Raw genomic sequence first — 20,468 nt, forward strand, 5'->3', positions numbered from 1 at the left:
GGGCAATAAGGATATCACAGCGCATTCAGAAAGGTATAATACAAATCAAATTGATATTTCTGAAAGTATTTTCGAAGTGAAGCAACTAAAATTTAAAGTGAAAATATCAGGATAATTTAAGCAATATGTGATAAAATTACAATTTCTTATAAAATAGCTTTAGAAGATATATACCAAACACAATTATCTATACATTTACAATAATAGAAAAGACATAAAAATACTCCAAACTTAGAAAAAAATAAATATTCAACAATAAAGTAACTAGGTGAATTTTATTTATCTGAAGAAATATTATGCAATAGAAATAAATGAGATATTGAAATCCAAAACAAGAATATAAATCTTAAATAAGTAATACTAAGCAAATGAATCCAGAAAAAAAAGAATATCCATTGTAAAATTTCATTTGTAAAGTTAAGAAATGGGAAAAAATTGTGGGGTTAGAAACTGACAGCTACTGTTGGGGATGAGGAAACTTTTAGTGACTAAGTGAGAGCATGAGTGAAGCACTGACAAGTAAGTATGTCCTGGTGAGTGTGGAAGCATCCAACTGCGATGGATCATCTCTGAGGAAGAGCCAAGCCTTCCTTTCTCCAGCTCTGCTCTACTTTGGACTAAAACATTCCCTGAAGCCCTGTATTGGGTGGTGCCATTGTGAGGTCATAGAACCTTCGAGAAGTGGAGCCTGGTGGGAGCTTTAGGGCACACGAAGCACTCTGGAAGGGCATGTTGTGACCCTGGTGCCCTCCTTTTTCTCTTTTGCTCCTGGCTGCCCTGGGGTAAACAGACTCTTTGAGATACACGCTTGCCATGATATACTGCCTCAGCACAGGCCCAAAAGGCATGGGATCAAGAATCAAGAGCAAAAGTCTTCTGAAGTTGTGAGGTAAAAATAAACCTTTTCTTCATCTCAGGTATTTTATTTCAGCAAAGCTGACTACAGCACTATTTCATGGGAGAATGCAGGTATTTTCCTCAAGGAAATATTAAGGGAATGATTTTACACATGATATTCCACTTGAATTTCCCACCTTCACTTAGAGTGTGCACAATGAGTTCTCCTTTCTAGGAAGGCTTAATGGCAGAGCAGGGGAATACATCTCAGTAATCTTGATCAGTCTGTCACCAGAACTGTCAAACAGATTGCAACACCTCCTCTATCTCCATCCTCTGATACAATCTCATTTCATTTTCTTTTCTTTGTAAATGCTTAGCCTTCCTAGGATATTTCAATTCTTAGACTTCTTTTTGTGAGCGTGTGAAGAAAGTCACATTGTCCTAGTGAGGGAACTTCGGGCATCTGTAATGAAGGTCCTTGACATATTAATATTTTTTATATCACCAAGGTAAAAATGAAGTTGAGAAAGTGTTTTTTGCTGGGGAAATTGTTGTAATAATTATGTGGTATGTGACATATTTTCAAAAGTTCTAAGTGCAAAAACACTCTTTTTAATGCCAACTATGTGAGGCAAATGAAAGTGAAAATTCTAGTCTGACAGTTTATACAAAACATAACTTCTCTTCCAAGTCCAAATTGGATTTCAATTTTTCTTAATGGTTACCAAGTTCCAGACATGCGTAGTGCAAAAAGCATCGTAGAAACATCCCTCAGTATCCATAGGAAGTCATTCCAGGAACCTCATTCCACTCCACTCCACTCCATTCCTGTGATACCAAATCTGTGACTGCTCAAGCCCCTTGCACAAAATGATATAATATTTACATAGAGCCTTTGTACATCCTCCAGTCAACTTTAAGTCATTTCAAGATTATTTATTTACCTAATACAATACAAATATTATGTAAAAAGTTGTAATAGTGTTTTGTGTAGAACATAAAGATAAGAAAATTGTTTATGTTTATCACAGATCCAATATGGTTTCTTCTATTTTAAAGAGAGTAGTAAATGAGAAACAAACAAAAAAATAGAACAGTAGCAGCATACCACTATCATGAACATAAACAAATCAGAGCAAGAACATTCAAAGTGATATAGAGTCTCAAGACAAAAGAATACAAATCAACAGTGCTTCTTACATTACATATTGCTATTCTCAACTATATTGCTTTTATTTTTTTATTTTTTAATTTTTTTTTGGTTTTTCTCTGGTACCGGGAACCGAACTCATGACCTTGTGGTTACCAGGCAGGCGCTTTTGCCACTGAGCTATATCCCCAGCCCAACTATACTGCTTAGATTACCAGACATAAGAATGAAAGATTGCTCAAACCATTAAAGAGAATAAGAAAATAATTCTTTGATAAAACATTAGAGATAATACAGAGTTTCACTAGACAAGATGCTAGGAGTTCACCATTATAATTATTGTTAATCTATAGTTCATTGAACCTGCAGGTAGGATCTCTTAGATATGGAGGGCCAAGTGTTTACCTGTAATGTCTCAAATTTTTCTTAATATTATCTCTCTACTTTGTGATGCCTGATGCTGGCATCCAGCTGTCTAATGTTACTTCGCAGGACAATATCCACACTTTTAACATTGCTTTTATGGTCATTTTGCTTCCTATATTTCAATATCTGGATTGCTAAAAGAAATGAACATGGTACTCACCACACATTATCAGATTCATTAAAAGGCTAAAGGGACACTGAGTGAAGGAGACATAGAACTTATCAGTTCAAGTAAAACCAACAAACAAAAAATGAATTAAACTATGCAGGAGCTGACACTTCATCTGAGAAGTGTACACCTGTAGTAGGGAATATAATTTCACTAACTCTAAGCAACCATGGAACTGTATATTTTAGAATGTAGAAAATGGTAATGGACACTAAAATCTCAAAGGAAGAAACTGTGCCACTGGAAAACTGAAAACACAATCTTCACATTGCCATAATATTAATATATATGTTCCAGCACCCTATGATGAGTGGAATCATTTATGTAGTACAAACACATGTAAATAAATTTTTTTAAATCTTATTTTTAAAAGGTTAAATGTATAATGGGTATAGAACAGAGAATACTGTTAACAAATATTTGCTCTTGTCCCAATTCCTGCTCTAAGAATTAAAGCACTTTTAAAGTGTAGAGTGCTTTCTATTTTACTAAAGATACCTAATCTGTAGAAAACCTTATAGGAATATAATTTAAGTCTTATTGTTACTATTTTATGAATGGTGAAATTGAAATGTGACAAACTCAGTCAGTGTCCAAGCCACAGATCTGGTATAGGATTAATGGGAGAACTACATTCTGAACTTCAGTTTTGGAGATCATCTTAGAATTTTCAAAATCTTAGGAAAAAATGGAGGGCATTATCTATGGAAAAGTAGTACAGAGTCCTTGAAATATAGAAAACACATTTCTCATCATGAACTCCCAATTTGTAAGATCCATAAATTTTGGGGTATGTTTTACTAATAATACAAGTCTATAGTTAGGTGCAGAAGCAAGCAAAACCATCCACCAGATGTAAATATAACTATTCTCCACAATATTCACAGGTAGCAACTATAGCAATGCACTTTCCTTTTTTTTCCAGTGACAAATTTTTTATATTTAAAAACAAACCCAACCTTCCCCTGCAAAGCCCTCAAACAAAAAACTAAATTAAATAAAATTTGCAGTGAATATACTCAGCAAACATCACAGTATATGCAATTAAATACTGTGTCTGTTACTGGGGCACGAACCTCAGACAAACAAGATGCAAGTGTTGTGGGAGTGGGCGAATCCCATTTTACCTGTGGAGTTTGAGGAGACAAGATCGGAGAAGAGAAAAAATGGGGAAATCAAATTTTTTCTTCATCCAGTCCATATAAATATATTAATAAAGACTAAAATAAGAAAGGGAGCCTCGTATGGTGAAATACAAGAGGGAGTGTGGTATTTTCCCAATTCTACCTGACCAAAAATTATAAAAGAAATTAATTTCATGGGGGAAGAAAAGATAAAAATTGATAGAAGCGAACAGGAAGGAGAAGGAAGCAGAGGGGCAACCAGAGAGGAATTGGCACCCATGGCAGGGGAGTGTGGAAGGGGCCGGTGCCAGTTAGAGTCTGCTTCTTCATCCGTAAGATCTGAGGCTTTAGTCTGGTGTCCATCTCCTTACTTCCCACCCCATTCCATGTCGCCCTGCCCCCCGCCAGTCTCCACCCGTTTTCTGTTTATTGGGAGATGGCTCACTCCGGGATTCTCAGGTCATAGTTTTTCTTTTTTTTCTAAACAGAAAAGTAAATAGATACTAATAGAATTGAAACACATTTCTCTAGCTTTCCCAGTAGGTATGCATAAGAACTAGAATTGGAGTCATTCTAATTCTAGGTACTGAAATTTTTTTTTTTTTTTGGTTTTTTCTCCGGTACCAGGAACCGAACTCAGGACCTTGCGCTTGCCAGGCAGGCGCTTTGCTGCTGAGCTAAATCCCCAGCCCCGCTAGGTACTGAAATTTTTAAAACTATGCTGTGCTATTCCTGCAGTCATCTGTAAAATGAGGGAGTAAGTGAGGGTCTTTGTCTCCCACGTGACTGCAGAATGTCAATCACCAGTACCTCCAAGAGACCAGTAAAAATGTTGGAGCAGATCATTTCAAAGATTTTTACTTACGGCTTGATATGTATGCTTGCCCTAATTTTTTCCCTAATATCTCCATACAGTAAGCATTCTAAAAACATTTGCAAAGTGGAAAATGGCAAGTCCAATGAATCATTTTCGTTATTTGTTAAGTATAATTTATCAGCAGCCATATTTGACCAAATTTCTTGGGTTTTAATTTTTAGGGGTTGCTCATATATTTCTGACTGATTTTCACTTGATTTATTCTCTACTATAGGCATATGGGAGTTCTTTCCTGTCCTACTAAAGCTCAGTACACTAGCATTAAAACATATTCATGTTTCTTCTGTTTTTTTGCTCTCTTCTTTCTCTTTCTGCTTTTCCTTTTAATTGTTAGGTCATATATATGAAAAAGAGGCTTAGGACTTATAAAGCTAAAGATGGTGCACATCCTTATACCTTTTGGAAGTTGACATAAACTGTACAAATGACCTTCAGCTGCTTTAGCAGGGTCAGGCAGGTGACACGGAAGCTAATGGCTCCTACTCCGTAATTGGCAACCTGTGGATTCATGTTAACATCTACTGTGATATTTGGTATCTTGTGTTTAAAAGGATCAAAGAGCTCTGAGAAATCCTGAATACAGAGAACTGTAAATAGTTGGGACTTCACTCTTAACCTCTTCACAATGAACTAGCAGTGAGCATCATATTGGGTTTCCCAAATAACACTGAAGTAGTTTCCCAGGAGTTTTCTCTTACATGAAGCCAGACGATGCCTTCTATATCCAATAAACCCATTTCCACACTGTATTAGGAGTGTATTGCAGCAAGTGAAATAGCTTCTCAACCAAAACAAAGGAATCTAGGGAAAATTTAATGGCCTTGCCTTGTTTTCTGTCTCACATAATGCTGTATGATAATATGCCACTATTTCCTCAGTCTCCTGTCGAGTTTATACTGTATTTCTTTTTGCTTATTTTCTAACCCAGAAAACAGTAACAAAATTGTTTCATCTCTGCCAAGTAGTAAGTACTGGCTCACTTGGTATATCAGTGAATCACATTTTCTCTTAAAATTGTCGGGTTTCTAATATTGTGTACTGAATTCCAGAGAAAAGAATTGAATGTGCAAAACTCCCTCTGATCTACATTCAATGTTATGTGCAGTAGTGTGTATTATGTGGAAGAAATCTCATCTTCATGCCAGAGGAAAAAAGATAACATAGTTTCAGCTATTCATCAAAAATCTATTGCAAAGTTTTTTGTTGACTGAAATCAATGTCCTAACCAATGGCATCAATTTAATGTGACTCATCCTTTTGAGGGGAATGGAGGGAGGAAGAAGAGATTTTGGCATAAATGACTTGGCTACTTTCACTTATGACAGGAATATCTTTGTGACCTGTTCTTCCTACGTCTCCTTTTGTGTGTTAGATTTTGGTGCCAATGGATAGTTTCAGTTGGTATAAATACAGATAGATCTCTGAGAATGGCACATATCTTTGCAAGAATCACCAAAGCAGGGGATCTTGATGACCCCACTTTCACACTCTCTTCCCTCTTTTTTCTGAGAGGACTAGCCACATCCTCTAGCATCTCACTTGCATTCTAGGATCCAGTAGCTTCATTTGTCTTCAGACACTCACCTAGGGGAAACTTCAAGTAATTACCCACATACACTATCATTGTGACAAAGTCAAAGGCTTTATAGCAGCAGAAATCAAACATCCTGTGGGATAAACCAAGTCCACTGTGTATTTATACACAATTCATAAGCTAAGAATTAATTTTACAGATGAACATATGCAATCAATCTGAAAATAAGGAATACTAAATTTGACACCTACTTAAGTGAAATTTTATCCTGCTCAAAAGAATTTCATTCTTATTTGTACACATGTATTATGTTCCATGAACACCTTTCAATTATTGTTACATTTGGAATTTATTAATATAAATTTATGGGACATGTGTTTTAACTATTGTTGTAAACATTTATAGCAGAGCAACATTTTTTTCTTGATCCACAAGTCCTAATGTATTTATAACCTGATCCATTAAAAGTTAGTTGATGCCTGTTCTAGAGGTTAAACAGAAAGATCTGCCTATTTATTATATTACCCCTTTAGTTCCTGCTTTTCATACTATGGCTCACATAGGTTGAGAATTTATGTAGTCATTCAGATAATAGTCTTCTCTATATATCATAGTCTGAGACCGAAAACTTCATTTACAATTGAAGAAACTCTCACCTATTCTCAATCTGGGCTGATTTCAGGTTGATACCTGATATTTAGGGAAATACTATGATTGCACTGTGCATTTAATTGAATTTTACTTTATTTCCCTGTCTGTTAGTTTATTCTTTCATCCTGTCCTGCTCCCAAAACTGTTTGGCATCTGTGGATTTCAGAATGGTAGGGAACAGAGGTAAGAAAATGTCTTGGAAAACTGCCAATCCTTTAGCTAACTTATAAGTTTGGCCCTTGCTTAACGCTGGATCTCTTTCTCTCTCTCTCTCTCTCTCTCTCTCTCTCTATTCTGGTGCCTTTGGAGATTTCCTAGAAATCTATTCCTGAATGCCTCCAATTGGAGCTACCTAAGGAGAGACACATTATTTCTCCTAAGCCTCTGTCTAATTCTTTTTTCATTGTAGTGATTAATCCTGTTGTCACCTCAGTTGGCTTAAAAATGCTTAAAAGGAGACTTTTGAGTGTGTCTGTGTGGGTAATGGGGTTGTGTAATGGGGTTGTGACACTGAGGGTGATACCTGCTTTCTGGTTGTTTACTCTTTGTCACATCTCCACAACTCATGGCTTCCTACTTGCCATGAGTCAGTCGAGCAGCTTTTCTCTGCCTTGTCCTGTCGCCATGATGTTTCTTGCCGGGTGTCAGCGTACCATGAACTGAACATCTGCAGCCATGAGCCAAAGTAAACCTTTTGTGCTTTAAATTGTGTTGCCCCACATTTTGTTCCATCAATAGAAAGCTAACTAATAGATAGCTATTTTAGGGAACTTTCTCAGGCTTTTAAAACTAACTCTACCTGATACTCCTACCAAATCCAGTCTTCTAGAAGCAAAACATGGTGGTCTGGTTTCAATGAGGGTGTATTTATGTTCCCCAAATAACCTTTAAAGATTTATTTATATGCTATTTCTGTAAGTCTTTTAGTAGTAGATTACTCTTCTTCTTTTTTTTTTTTAATATTCAGAATAGATAGCAGTCCACTCTAGGAAAATACGTTATGCTGTCCTAGAATCTCCTGAAATATCTTCACTAAAATTTATATAAGGGATAGCAAAGCACCAACATTTGCCTAAGAAGTGAGACTGTCCCAAGTAAAAAATCTCTCCCTCCGCTACTTCAGTTTCATTATCTCATGCTTTTAATGTAGAGATTGGGTTAATTGTTACTGAACTTATTTCATGCTATTTTCCAAGGATTACACAGATGATTATCACCTTATAAATGTGTGAGTACTTGTTTTGTTTTGGCATTTGTATAAGTCAGCTGAAACTGACACCAAAAAATGCATTTTTAACATTCAGTTCCATAAGGAGTTGACTGCTGCATATCATAGTTCATGTCGCAAAAAGAATTCTGGTAAAAAGCAAAAAACTTGTGAATATTTAATAGGAAATTTTGAAGTTTTACATGGTGATATAAAATGGTATGATATTTCTTATGTTATTCCTTTTGCTCACGTATATCAGATATATTGAAAAAGTAATTCTGCTTTGCTTATTCCTAATATGGTTAGTCCCATTTGTAAATAAATTGTTAAGAAAAATTAAAAATCTTATCATAAGAATCTAAATGCAATGTACACTTGGTGTATGTTACTCATAAGCTTACTAGATAAAATAAAATACCAAGTTACTTTAGAAATTAACATAAAATCTAATCTGGTAGTATTATGCTTCATGCAAAACTTAGAATATACTGTGCAAATAATGTTGTTTATTAAAAATTCAATTTTAACTAGAGATTCTTACTCCAAATCTGACAATGCTGTTTATATATACACTAACATACCAAAACTTCCCTCCCCCTTTTGAGATTCAGAACAGAAAATAAAAACTGACCATGCAATTTACCTAAACCTGGTATTAGGGCTTGTGTCTAGATGTCTTCCCAAAGCCTCGTGTGGTCACAGATGGGGCTTTTTCAGAGGTCGCTGAATCTAGAGTTTGTGAGTGATTCGTGATGTAAAGCTAGGAATAAGGGTGCTAGGAGTAAACATGTGTGATTACTAAATCAATCCACTGATTTATTTAGCACCGCTCTAATCCAAGTAACCTAGATAGAAGATAAAAGGGGCAGAATTTGGTACCAGAGAAGTGGAATCATCGCTGTGATTGTTCATGATCACGTGGTTTAGGAGCCTTTGGAGATGGCTTGTGGGAAAGAGAAGAGTTAAAAAGGCTTCAAAGATGCCAGATTAAAAAGTAAAACTAGCACATCTTTGTACTTAATGGGTGATTGTGGTCAAAACTCAGAAAATTAGAAGGCAGCTAGAAATTCTGCTGGCAAACACCAAGCTCAGAAGGTTTCTGCTGGGAAGAACGGTTGAGTTGGTTGCTGGACCCCACACAATGTGTGTTATACCTTGCCAGAAAGTTTGTCTCCATTTTGTTTGTGTCCAGAGATGTTGCCCACGGCTAAGGTAAAGTGTGGCAGATTAATTAATTTTGCAGAAGAAATTTCAAGGCAGTCTAATGTTGAGGTGGTGACATGGCTACCACTGGGAGCTTTTAGCCAGATTTATTGTGAGAATCAAGAGCAAAGAACCCAGCAGGATGGTTCAAAATGTGAGTATGGTCAGATAGAAAGCTTCAGAAAAATTGTGGCCTGCAAGGGTGGAAGAGAAGAGAAATTGGTTGCTGAAAAGACTAGCAAAGACAATCTAAGTATTTCACAAGACTACAGAAAAGACGGCCTGGGGACATCCCAAGAACCAGCAGTACTCCAACCTTTGCAGCTTCAAAGATGCAACGGTGAAAGAATTTGCTTTGAGAAGAGAGCCCCAAGCAACCTGTTCCAGAATGACAGCCAGCCTAGAGAATTTATTTCCTCAGGATTGAGCTCAGAGTGCTCAGGAATCCAGGCCCTTGACCTCTACAGCCTAAAGAAAAGAAAGTCTGGATACTGTTCCAGCTGGCAGTAGACGTTGGCATCATCCATGTGACACTGGTTTTAGGAGCATGCAGAATGCAAAAGGTGTAAGTAAGGACACAACACATCTTAATTTTTTTATTCCCTTCTCCTCCTTTCCTTCCCAACTCCCTCTATTTCTTGGTCTTCTCATTCTTTTGCAAAAGATCTTTCTCCCTATTTCCTATTATCCTTTATTTTGACCTTTATTTATATTTTAGGATTCTCATATATTTGTTTTTTTTGTTGTTGTTGTTTTTCTCCGGTACCGGGAACCGAACTCACGACCTTGCGCATGCCAGGCAGGTGCTTTTGCCACTGAGCTAAATCCCCATCCCCAGGATTCTCATATAAATGAAGCCAAGTGATATTTAAGCTTGTGCATCTGACTTGGTTTACTTATTCTCATAGTAAAATTTTCAAAATAGTATGCATATCTGATGATGAATATTCATTCATGTATTCTAATGGTCCTTGTAGCATATTATTATTCATTTAATTTCCTAACCATCTGCTTGTTTTGATCAGCTTAAACATAGATTGTATATGAATAATGCCAGGACTGGTAGACAGATAAAAACTAAAAAAAAGAAAGAAAGAAACCTTGATATGGTGAACCACTGAAGATCAATTTTTCATTGTAAGCTATTTGATGAGGAGATTCACTAGAACCTTGCCATCCTTTTCCTTTTGACCCCTCATATTTCTATATTGCAAACACACTTTAATGGAAAAAAGCTTATTCTATACCCTATAGTTTTACTAGATATTTCCCTTCTATGAAGTTAGTGTCCAGGATCATTTACATGTTAAATATTTGTTCAGTGTTTTTGAAGAAGGGAATGAAAAATACCTTTTTCAGTATTTTTGTCATCTAGTATTTCCTGCAATAGAATAAAAGCTTTTCTGGCTCAAATTTGGTGTCTGTATTGGAGGTAAGGGTGGGAATCACTGGGAACTGGCACAGGGAGGTGTTTCCTTCATGTGCTCCTTTTAAGTCAATTTCCTTTCTTTACCTTGGTGAAAATCATGCTTTTTAAAAAAATTTGCTACAATTTTCGTATCTCAGCACTCAGTGTCCAGTAAGTAATGTTTGAGGTTTAATGGTTCAAGCTCAAAAGAGTGGTTTTATAAGTTACTCTGAATCTAGAGGGAATAATTTCATGTTTGATCTTTAGAAGATCACAGAGAGAAATCCTAAAGAAAAAAGCAACAGGGCTGGGGATATAGCTCAGCGGTGCAGCACCTGCCTGGCAAGTGCAGGGTCCTAAATTCGATTTCCTGCACCAGTGAAAGAAAATATTTAAAAAAAAAAAAAAAAAAAAGAAGGAAAAAAGTAACAATGTTAGAATTTCAACTGCTAGTGTTCAACAGCTAAAGACATTATGATGGGGAAAGGGGAAGGGAAGAAAGGAAAAAAGAGAAATTATATGTACACACAAGACAGTTAAGACAGCTATGCAGCTAGTTTCTCTTAGTTCTTTAAAAAGAAAATTTTGTGCTAATATTGTATAGACAAGATACATGCCTATATCTTCTACTCAGAGTAACTACTAGGAAGACAGCAATAAACAGTGTATCAACTATTGTAACTAACCTGCTAACCTGTTTTGAAACTCTGTTTCATTGTTATGTTTATGTTTTCTCTGTCTAAAATAAAAAAATAGCTGAAGACAAGAAAATATAGTTTAAGACTTATGATTGGCTTAGTGTCTCAATGAGGAATTCCTTAAATAGCAAAATAAACCAACAAAAAAAACCAAAATATACAAACTATATATATATAGATAGATAGATAGATAGATAGATATATGCAGTTGTACTTTGCAATGCTGTGTTTTTAGTCATTTCATTTAAATACTTTGTTGTACTTCTAATTTTATGCAGCTATGTTTATACCTTTTGCAAACACAAAGAATTTTGTATCTCTTTTGTGATACAGAAAATATCCATTGTAACACATTATATAGAGATTAGATGTCTCCATAGTTTTCCAGTGAAAACCCTGAGAACCTGGCCTCTCTGAGTGACATGATCTTCATTATGTGGGGCCATCTGTGCATTTTATGTCACACACAAGAAAGTCTATGCTCATTCCGTCTTTCTCTTCACCAGTTTTGAAATCATCTATTTTGCAAAGAAAGTCTATTTTCTTTCAGATAATTTTATTTACAAACTAAAAACTTTGAACTACTTTTTCACACTGCTTCTCAAGTGTTATGCCTCCTATACTCCTCAGTGGAAAGAGTTAGCAAATGAATACTAGCACACACATGGTATCTTTAATAGATATGAACAAAAATAGAGAGAATGCTGCTAACCAGTGCAAAGGTGAGTTTAGGCTCATAAAACTATTATAGTCTATACTCAGCCACCTTATTCTCCAGATCTGACATCATGATCTTCCAGCTCTTCTCCAAGATCAAAATGACCATGAAAGGTGTTTTGAATTGATTCAAGACACTGAGACAACAGTAGCATGACTAAAGACATACTTTTTATATTGCAGACTATATTGACTGATTTTTCAAACAGTGGGTCAAGCTATAGTAAAATTATTTTTATCTAGTACATTTTCCTGACTTAGAGTTAATATTTTGGTTAAGAATTATACAGCTATGTCTACACATAAGATTAATGAAATATTTTCCTTTTTTTCTTCTACTGTCATATTTACAGAGGTATTTCTTATAGAATATACTGAATTTATAATGTGATTTTTATTTTTTTATTTATTTTATTTATTTTATTATTTTAAAGAGTAAAAGAAGGATAACATAATAATAGGGGGGCTTACCAAATTACAGAAAAAGTGGTAGGAGATTATCAATGGTTATTGTTTTACATATTGTTATCTACAAGATAGTTTCTCAGGAAAACAGACAAATAATATTGAGTTACAGACAAAAGAGGTACGAGATTATCAATAGTTATACTATACTTAGGTATCTTCAAAGTGGCTTCTAAAGAATATAAATAGAACTATGCATGAGTGACCTATTGAATAATCATTCAATAATTCTCAATAGTTGTTGCAGGAAACACATAAACATGGATCCATTTATGAAATAGGATAGGAACAATAGAGACATTACAGAGTTATGGATAGATTTCTAGGAAAATAACAATGACTGCTGTAATACATGGTGGTATCTTCAAAGTGGTTTCTCAGGAAGACAGAGATACACAAGAAGGATCCACCAAGTAGCCACAGCCTAAGAGTTGTCAAAAATCAAGTGAGCCGTCTGGGGCGAAAGCCACCCATTGCACCGTTTTCTCTCCAGCCTCCCATCACATTGGGACCCCACAATCAGTTAGTGTCTTCTCCCTAGCTGTCAACACAAGCAGAAGGAATCCTGCTGTAGACTTCTCCGGAGCTCCACCACAGCCTGTACTGTCAGGGGAAGAATGGCTTCCAGGGAGTCTCTGCAGGGACTGTGCAAGGTCCTTCTGGTTTACAGCTTCTGAGCGGCTCTCATGACCCGAGTCCACAGGACCTCTGACTCCTCGGGCTTAGTCTGTATTCTCATGTTCTCAGAGTCCTTGTTTAGCAGTTGCTCCTCCGCTGACTCTGGACCTTTCTGTTTCTCAATGGCAGGAGCAAGAGTAACCCATTGTATGACATGCATTCCCAGGGGTTTTTCCATTTGAATGTTTCACACACGTCCCAGGGTGGGCATCTGCAGCTGGTGCATGGTGGGCCAATTGTGTCATTGTTTCTCTGTGTCTTGATAGTTCTCAATTGAGCAGCGGTGGCCAGCCTAAGGGCCGGCGTGCAACAGTGCTCACCACCGCATGGCTCCACGTGCACTGGGGGCCCTCCCTCCGGGGGCCTACCAGGCAGAAAGCTAGCCAGAGGGAAGGCCAGCGCTCCCGCCCGTGGCTCCCAGGGCGCCGGAGGCCCTCGCTCCTATAACGTGATTTTTAAATTTTATTCTTTTGTAACTTCTGGAGAGTTTATGGCAGATATTAAATTAATTTCCATATGAATGTCAAATACAAGTCCATATCTATGTGTTTGATATCTACATGTAAATATATCTGTATTTCTTAGTATCTACCTGAACAAAATTTTGCACATTCTTTTTGCATCAATTTATTTTATTTTATTTTTGAGGGGATACTGGGAATCAAACTCAGGACTTTCCTCTTGCCAGGCAGGCCCTTTTGCCACTGAGCTGTATCCCTGGTACAGTTTGCATCAACTTTTTAAAAGTTTTATTCTGTAGAAAGATATCCATCATATTTAAAATTTCAAACAATATTGACATGAAGTCATTCAAAATAATTACATTTTAAGTCTTCATGCAATTATTTTCATTTCATTGAATGATATCAAATAATTTTGCTTAATCAAAATTAGAATCATCAGTTTTAAAAATCATACCAGAAATCAATTTTTGCCTGTGTTTCTTTTACATTGTATTTAGAAACAGTTTTTTTACTGAGTTCAATAATTATATTGTGTGGGAGACCAGAGGTGAATTGGCCTCCTCTGTGAGCACAGAGGAAAATGTCAATACAACGTATTTACCAGAGCATATATTAATGGAGAATATGAGGCAGATGAATCTTGTGTTACTTTAATTGCATGCACTCATGTCTAGGTGAATAGAAGTGGAGAGACCTAGCAGCTCAAGACTCCTCTGCCTACTAGAGCCAAGAGCCCTGGCTGACAGCAGCTTAACTGGCTCTGTGACTCCTTGTCATTCATGCTCCTTTACTCTTGTGTCAAAAAACCCCAGCCCATTAACAAGACCAGGTCCTTGCTAGGACACCTGGGTAGAAAAGCCTCAAAAGAGTGGGCTAGTATCCCAGAGATGGTGATGGTTTTCATTGGTCTTTTTAGTTATCCTTAGAATGGGCCTGAGCTATAAAACTGAAAGACACAATCCCAAATACCATAATAATGAATGTTGACATCCTAGCAGATTAAAATCTGGAGAATGACCTGGCTGTATGATATGGCAATGATAACCACAGACATCTGACATATCATGATGGATGTGAGCCTTTTGACAAGATCAATCAAAAGTGATGGTGAGTCACCACTGCATGTGCCATCACCCAGACTGAGAAAAATCTCAAAACAGTGTTTATTTCATAAATGTAGCTATACAAAGAGAACACCTTTGCATTTTATGACAGAGCTTCAATGTTTTTATGTAGGCATACATTGCTTACACAGTCAATATATAATGAAGTACTTTTAGTGTCAAACTTGCAAAAAATGTATAAAATGAATGAAGATTCTAAATGACTTTACATAATATATGAGAAAGTTTGCAAAGATTAAATACATATATACAGTATAGTGAGCTGTAAAATATTATGTTGGTAATTTAAAACCATTTGGGGAAAAACTAAAGATATGAAATATATATTAAGATATAGATTATGGATAAATGTGGTAACATAGTTTATACAAACTGTCTGGCTTTCACATTGATTAAAAACATTTGAAGCCTTGTGTCACTATGAATAGATAATTTTTATTTCATATCATTTCTCTCCCAGGTAACTATGTTCATTTTTACTTTTTGTACATGGCTGTTCATTTTGCAATTTTTGAACTGCAATTCGATATACAATGTGAGAATCCCTTATAAAATTTTCCCATTTCTGTGCCAGACTTCTATGTTGTTTTGGGTATGTGGAAATGAATTCTATATGTACTCATCTATATATGAGTACAAATTTTATGGAAACGGTGCTTATCTCTTTATCTCATTCTCTACCTCAGGGGTCCAGAACCCCAGAGCCTCTGGCCAGTACTTGGCTTCACTTCAGGAGCCAAGCGGAGGGCCAGCAAGTGAAGCTTCATCTCTGTTTACAGCCTCTTCCCACAGCTGCTGTTACCACCTGAACTCTTTCTCCTGTTAGATTCTCATAGAAGCACACTACCTATTGTGAACTCAAGCTTAGAAATTAGCTCGTAAGAAATTAGGACTCTTGCTCCTCTGAATCACTATAAAACCATTACCTTCAATTCCATCCCCACTCCACACACCTCCATCTGAGAAAACCAGTCCCTGGTGCTTCAATGTTTGCGTATGCTTACTCTACTAAATTATTTTTGAATGAGTTAGCAACCTCACTTTCTTTTGGAAAATGTGACTCCAGTCCATGAAAACCTCTTGGAATTTCAAAGGATAAATGGAATGCCAAGGCAGACAAGCAATACATTTTTAAACTAAAGTGTTTTTTGTTTGTTTGTTTTTGCAATGTTGAGTGGCCAGTTCACTAAACTGACCACAAGTTTGGACTCAGTGGAAAAAAACCTTCAATGGTAACACCATGGAATGCACTTTTAGAAACGTTTATTGTACCTGTTATTGTTTATATCTAGGGTTTTTTGTTTGTTTGTTTGTTTTTAGTTTTTTTCGGTACCAGGAATCAAACTCATGACCTAGTGCTTGCCAGGCAGGTGCTGTGCCACTGAGCTAAGTCCCCAGCCCTATTTTTCATATCTAGATGACCCCTTAAAGCCTCATGCACTCATAACATGGACTTTTCAGAGATGGCTGGATTTAGGGTATGTGGATATGGATTAAAGCTGTGTAATAGTTAAATTTGTTCACTCATTGGTTTAACATAGTTCTGAAAGTTGAGAATGAGTGTGAGTGGCTCTAAGCATTAGGCTTTTAGCCTGGATGGGATAAAAAGGGAAACAGAGGCTTACTGTTTTGCTGCTTGTATGCTGCCCTGCCATGGACCGTTCTCCTGTGCCATGCCATCCTGCCTTGGAGCCAGCTCCCTATGGACTGAAACCTCTACAAACTATGAACTAAAATAAACCTTTCTTTCTTGTGGATGTCAGGTATTGTGTCTCAGTGATGAGATAAGTAACTAACACAGATTTTGGTACAAGAGAAGTAGGGTTGTTGCTGTTATGCTATCTGACCGTGTGGTTCTGAGGTATTTAAAATTGGCTTGTTGGAAGAATTTGAAAAGGCTTACAGATGCTGGCTGAAGAAGCAGTCTTGGAAAAAATGTGAGCCAAGTTTGATGGGAGATTCTGGTCAGAGCTCAGAAGATCAGAAGGCTGATAGAAATGCAGCTGCTAGGGGCTGGGGATTTAGCTCAGCGGCAAAGCACCTGCCTAGCAAGCGCAACGTCTTGAGTTCGGTTCCCGGTACCGGAGAAAAACCAAAAAAAAAAAAAGAAATGCAGCTGCTAAAGACCAGGCTCAGAATTTTTCATTTGGGAACAGGGACTGCATTGGCGGCTAGCCTCCATGCCATGTGCCTTACGCTGTGGCAGAAAATTTGTCTGCATTTTGCTCATGTCCAGACACTTTGCCTGAGACTGAGATTAAGGATAGTGGATTGCCTTGCAGAGGAATTTCAAAGCATTCTAATGTTGAGGTGGTGGCATGGCTAATACTAAGAGCTTTGAGTAAACTCTACCTTGAGGATCAAGAGCATATGCCCCAGCAGAATGATTTTAAAAGTTTTGAATTTGGCAAGAAAGGAAACTATTAAAATTATGGCCTACAAAGATGGAGCAGAGGAGAACTTAGTTACTGAAAAGGAATAAGACAATAGAAAACATATCCTGACCCAGCAGAATGCCACCTTTTGCAGCCTCATAATTGCAAAGGGGAAGGATTTTGCTTTAAGCAGAGAGCACCAGAGCACCATGTTCCAAAATGATAGCTTAAAGAATTGACTTCTCTGAATTTGTTTCATATTGCTCAGAAATCCAACCACTTTATCCCTACAAGAAAGAGAAGGAAGCACGTCTACTACTCTAGCTGATGGCAGATCTTGCAACCATCCACATGGTCCTGGTTTAGGCACATGAAGAATGCAAGGGTTACGAGGTCAGGAAGGCTTCAACCCAGATTTCAGAAGAAGGTTGGGGAAACCAGGCAGTGTGACCTTCAAGAGGGCAGTGTGTGAAGCTTTGAGTGTGAAAACAAAAGTGCAGTAGAGGTCACAGAAAGTTGGAGAAGTCAGGAATATGGGTCATATGAGAAAATTCACAAGGAGTGACCAAAGCCAGCCCAAAGGAGAATCCATGAGGGGCTACAACCAATGCCAAGACATAGAAGCAGAGCCATCTAAGCCCTCTGGAGTTCACATACTGCCACAGATTGCAGCAGATACTGGACATGGATCTATGGGACTTAATGTTTGGCCTGCTGGATTTTGGTCTTGTTTTGGTCCTATTTCCTTTTTGTCCACTATGGGAATCCTTAGTTTGTGCCATTGCATTTTGCAAGTGTTTTCTGTTTTTTGTTTTTCATTTTCACAGGGGTTGCAGCTAAGAGTTTGTCTTAAATATCAGAGGACAGTTTTGAAATGGACTGTTCAGTAATCCTAAAACTGTTAGGACTTCGGCACTCGCAAACGGGCTATATGCATTCTGAACAAAGGGATGTACATGAGTCTTTTGGGGATCAGGAGTGCAATTTTATGGTGTGTGTCTAGATGTCCTATTAAAACCTCACACACTCATAAGGTAGGAATTTTTGGAGGTAGCCAGATTTAAGGTGTGTGAATATGGATTAAAGCTGCTTGATAACTAAATTAATCCTGTGATTGGTTTAGCATAATTATGGAAGTAGATAATGAAAAGGTCCATTAAGGGTGTGAATGCCAACATCCAATAGCATTGTAGCCTGAATAGAATAAAGGGAAAGTGAACCTGGCTGCATGCTGCTTTCCGGATGCCCTGCTATGGACTGTTTCTCCTTTATGACACCCCTCTGCCATGCTGGCCTGCCTTGGAGCCAGCCAACTATGGACTAAAACCTATACAAAGAGTGGGCCAGAGTTAACCTCTCTTCCTTTAATTTGTGGGTAACAGATATTGATTACAGCTGAGAAAGGCAACTCAGAAAATACATAATTACACATTTTTCATTGTTTTACATGGTTAATTATATAACATTTTCTTGCACTTAGTCCACAAAATTTTGAAAAATATTTATAAAATGCTCCATTTCTTCATGTCCCCAATCCATAAATGATAAGTCCTAGACATTTTGGATCCCAAAAGGTCTTAATTTTATGAGGTATGATGAAAATATATAGTGAATCTTCAATATTTAAAGAAAAAAAATTAAATTAAAGGACACATTGCCACGAAACCCCTGAGAATACGCTCTGTTATTTCAAAATAGCTGTTCTTCTTGCCACTGCAAGCAGCCCAATCACTGCCTTTTATATAACTTCAATGGGAATGAAGTTTTTAAGATTTTGGACTTTTAAGATTTTGATGTTCAATGATTGTTACATGGAAATTTTAGACCTCAGGAATTTTCATCTTTAAGGATAGTCAAAATTTGGTATTATGGCATTCAGCATTAGGTGTTTTGGTTATATAATCTACTGCCTGTAGACAACAATTTGTGAACCACATTAGGAAGATTGTGGCACTTGCTTCATGAATATTGGTGACAAATGCAGGCTTTGGTCAGATAATGAGAGATTAAGGGTGAAATACTAAATAAATTACAGCAATGAAAGAGCAGAAAAGCTGATACACTGTTGATCATGACATGTAATATTTGATGCCACAAATGAAAATGTACGAATTTAAGCAAACATTTATGAGGAATGCATCATTTCAATATGTTTGATCTCAATAATTTATAGGATAGGGATAGGATACTACTGACAAAGCTCAGATAATTGTTTGACTGCACACATTGAATAGAGGGTGTTGGAAATAGACTCAGTGTAGTTATAGAAAATGACTGAAGAAGGCAATAAATAGTTGAGGCATAAAAAGAGAAATCAAAACTGCAAGGAAATATTTAGTTCATTAGAGGGATTATAAAACATGGCTCTGTCAGCAATCATGCTGTGAAACAAAAAGATGATCAGGAAGAAAAATGAGTGTGCTGGAACACAAGGATCAAAAAATGGAAAGGCCAATGAAATAGCAAGAAAGAAGAATATTACCATAAAAAGGTGGTCCTAGAAAGCATTAGGATGTTGTTGAAATATAAAAGGATTTCAGTGGTTCCCAAACTCCTATGCTATACAATTATCATTGGTTCCACTGATAGAAAAATGAGACTTTATAGACTTTTTATTTGGAACCACAGTATAGAACTCAGAAGTGTTATACATATTCTCTGGAATTCTTTTCTAGCTTAAGATTTTTATTTAGATGAAAGTTGAGCATTTACATGACAGTACAGGGTACAAGCACTGAGAGACATGTGACAACTGTGTAGACCAGAAACAGGCTTAGCTAATTGCCTGATTTGCAACTGTTATTCTAGCCTTTCATCAAAGAAGTCTAAGAATTGAAGATCCTAGATAAATTAATCTGAATGATGAAAAGTAAATAACAGTGAAGAATTTCACGTAATTACTAATATTAAATATAATGGAGGAAAGAAAATACACTATAAGTTATATTATTGGCTCAATGACAGCAGCCTCTGGAGACTGACCCGGAGTAAAATGGAGCACTATGTAAATGAGCAGAACAGTTCTCCAAATCAAAAGGATAAACACAAAGATAGTTTTCAGATTTAGGATCTGGAACCCTGACATAAAGAAATATCAATTGAAGTTAAGTAAGTATAAGTTAAGTAAACTTAAACATAATTGAAGTAAGGGCTGGGGATTTAGCTCAGCGGCAAAAGCTCCTGCCTGGCAAGCGCAAGGTCGTGAGTTCGGTTCCCGATACCGGAGAAACACCCCCCCCCCAAAAAAAAAACATAATTGAAGTGGAAATATTAAAGTTAAGTAAACATTTATAATTTTTTCTTGGCATATTTGAATTTAAGCATCCAGATACTTGAAGTTCATGGACTAGGAATG

The 20,468-nt window shown here is 36.8% G+C and overlaps 1 long non-coding RNA gene across 2 annotated transcripts in view; it reads left to right on the forward strand.

Annotated features, from left to right (window-relative positions):
- The first annotated feature begins 688 nt into the window (after nucleotides 1–688).
- LOC102011333 overlaps nucleotides 689–20,468 on the forward strand; it is an 84,871-nt gene continuing 65,091 nt past the window's right edge. For both annotated transcript variants that reach the window (XR_001234147.1, XR_261043.1), the window contains exon 1: nucleotides 689–889. This is a non-coding gene — a long non-coding RNA (uncharacterized LOC102011333). The remainder of the gene's footprint in view (nucleotides 890–20,468) is intronic.

Source organism: Chinchilla lanigera, unplaced genomic scaffold (genome assembly GCF_000276665.1).
Source record: "Chinchilla lanigera isolate Chin_1 unplaced genomic scaffold, ChiLan1.0 scaffold00023, whole genome shotgun sequence".
NCBI lineage: Eukaryota > Metazoa > Chordata > Mammalia > Rodentia > Chinchillidae > Chinchilla > Chinchilla lanigera.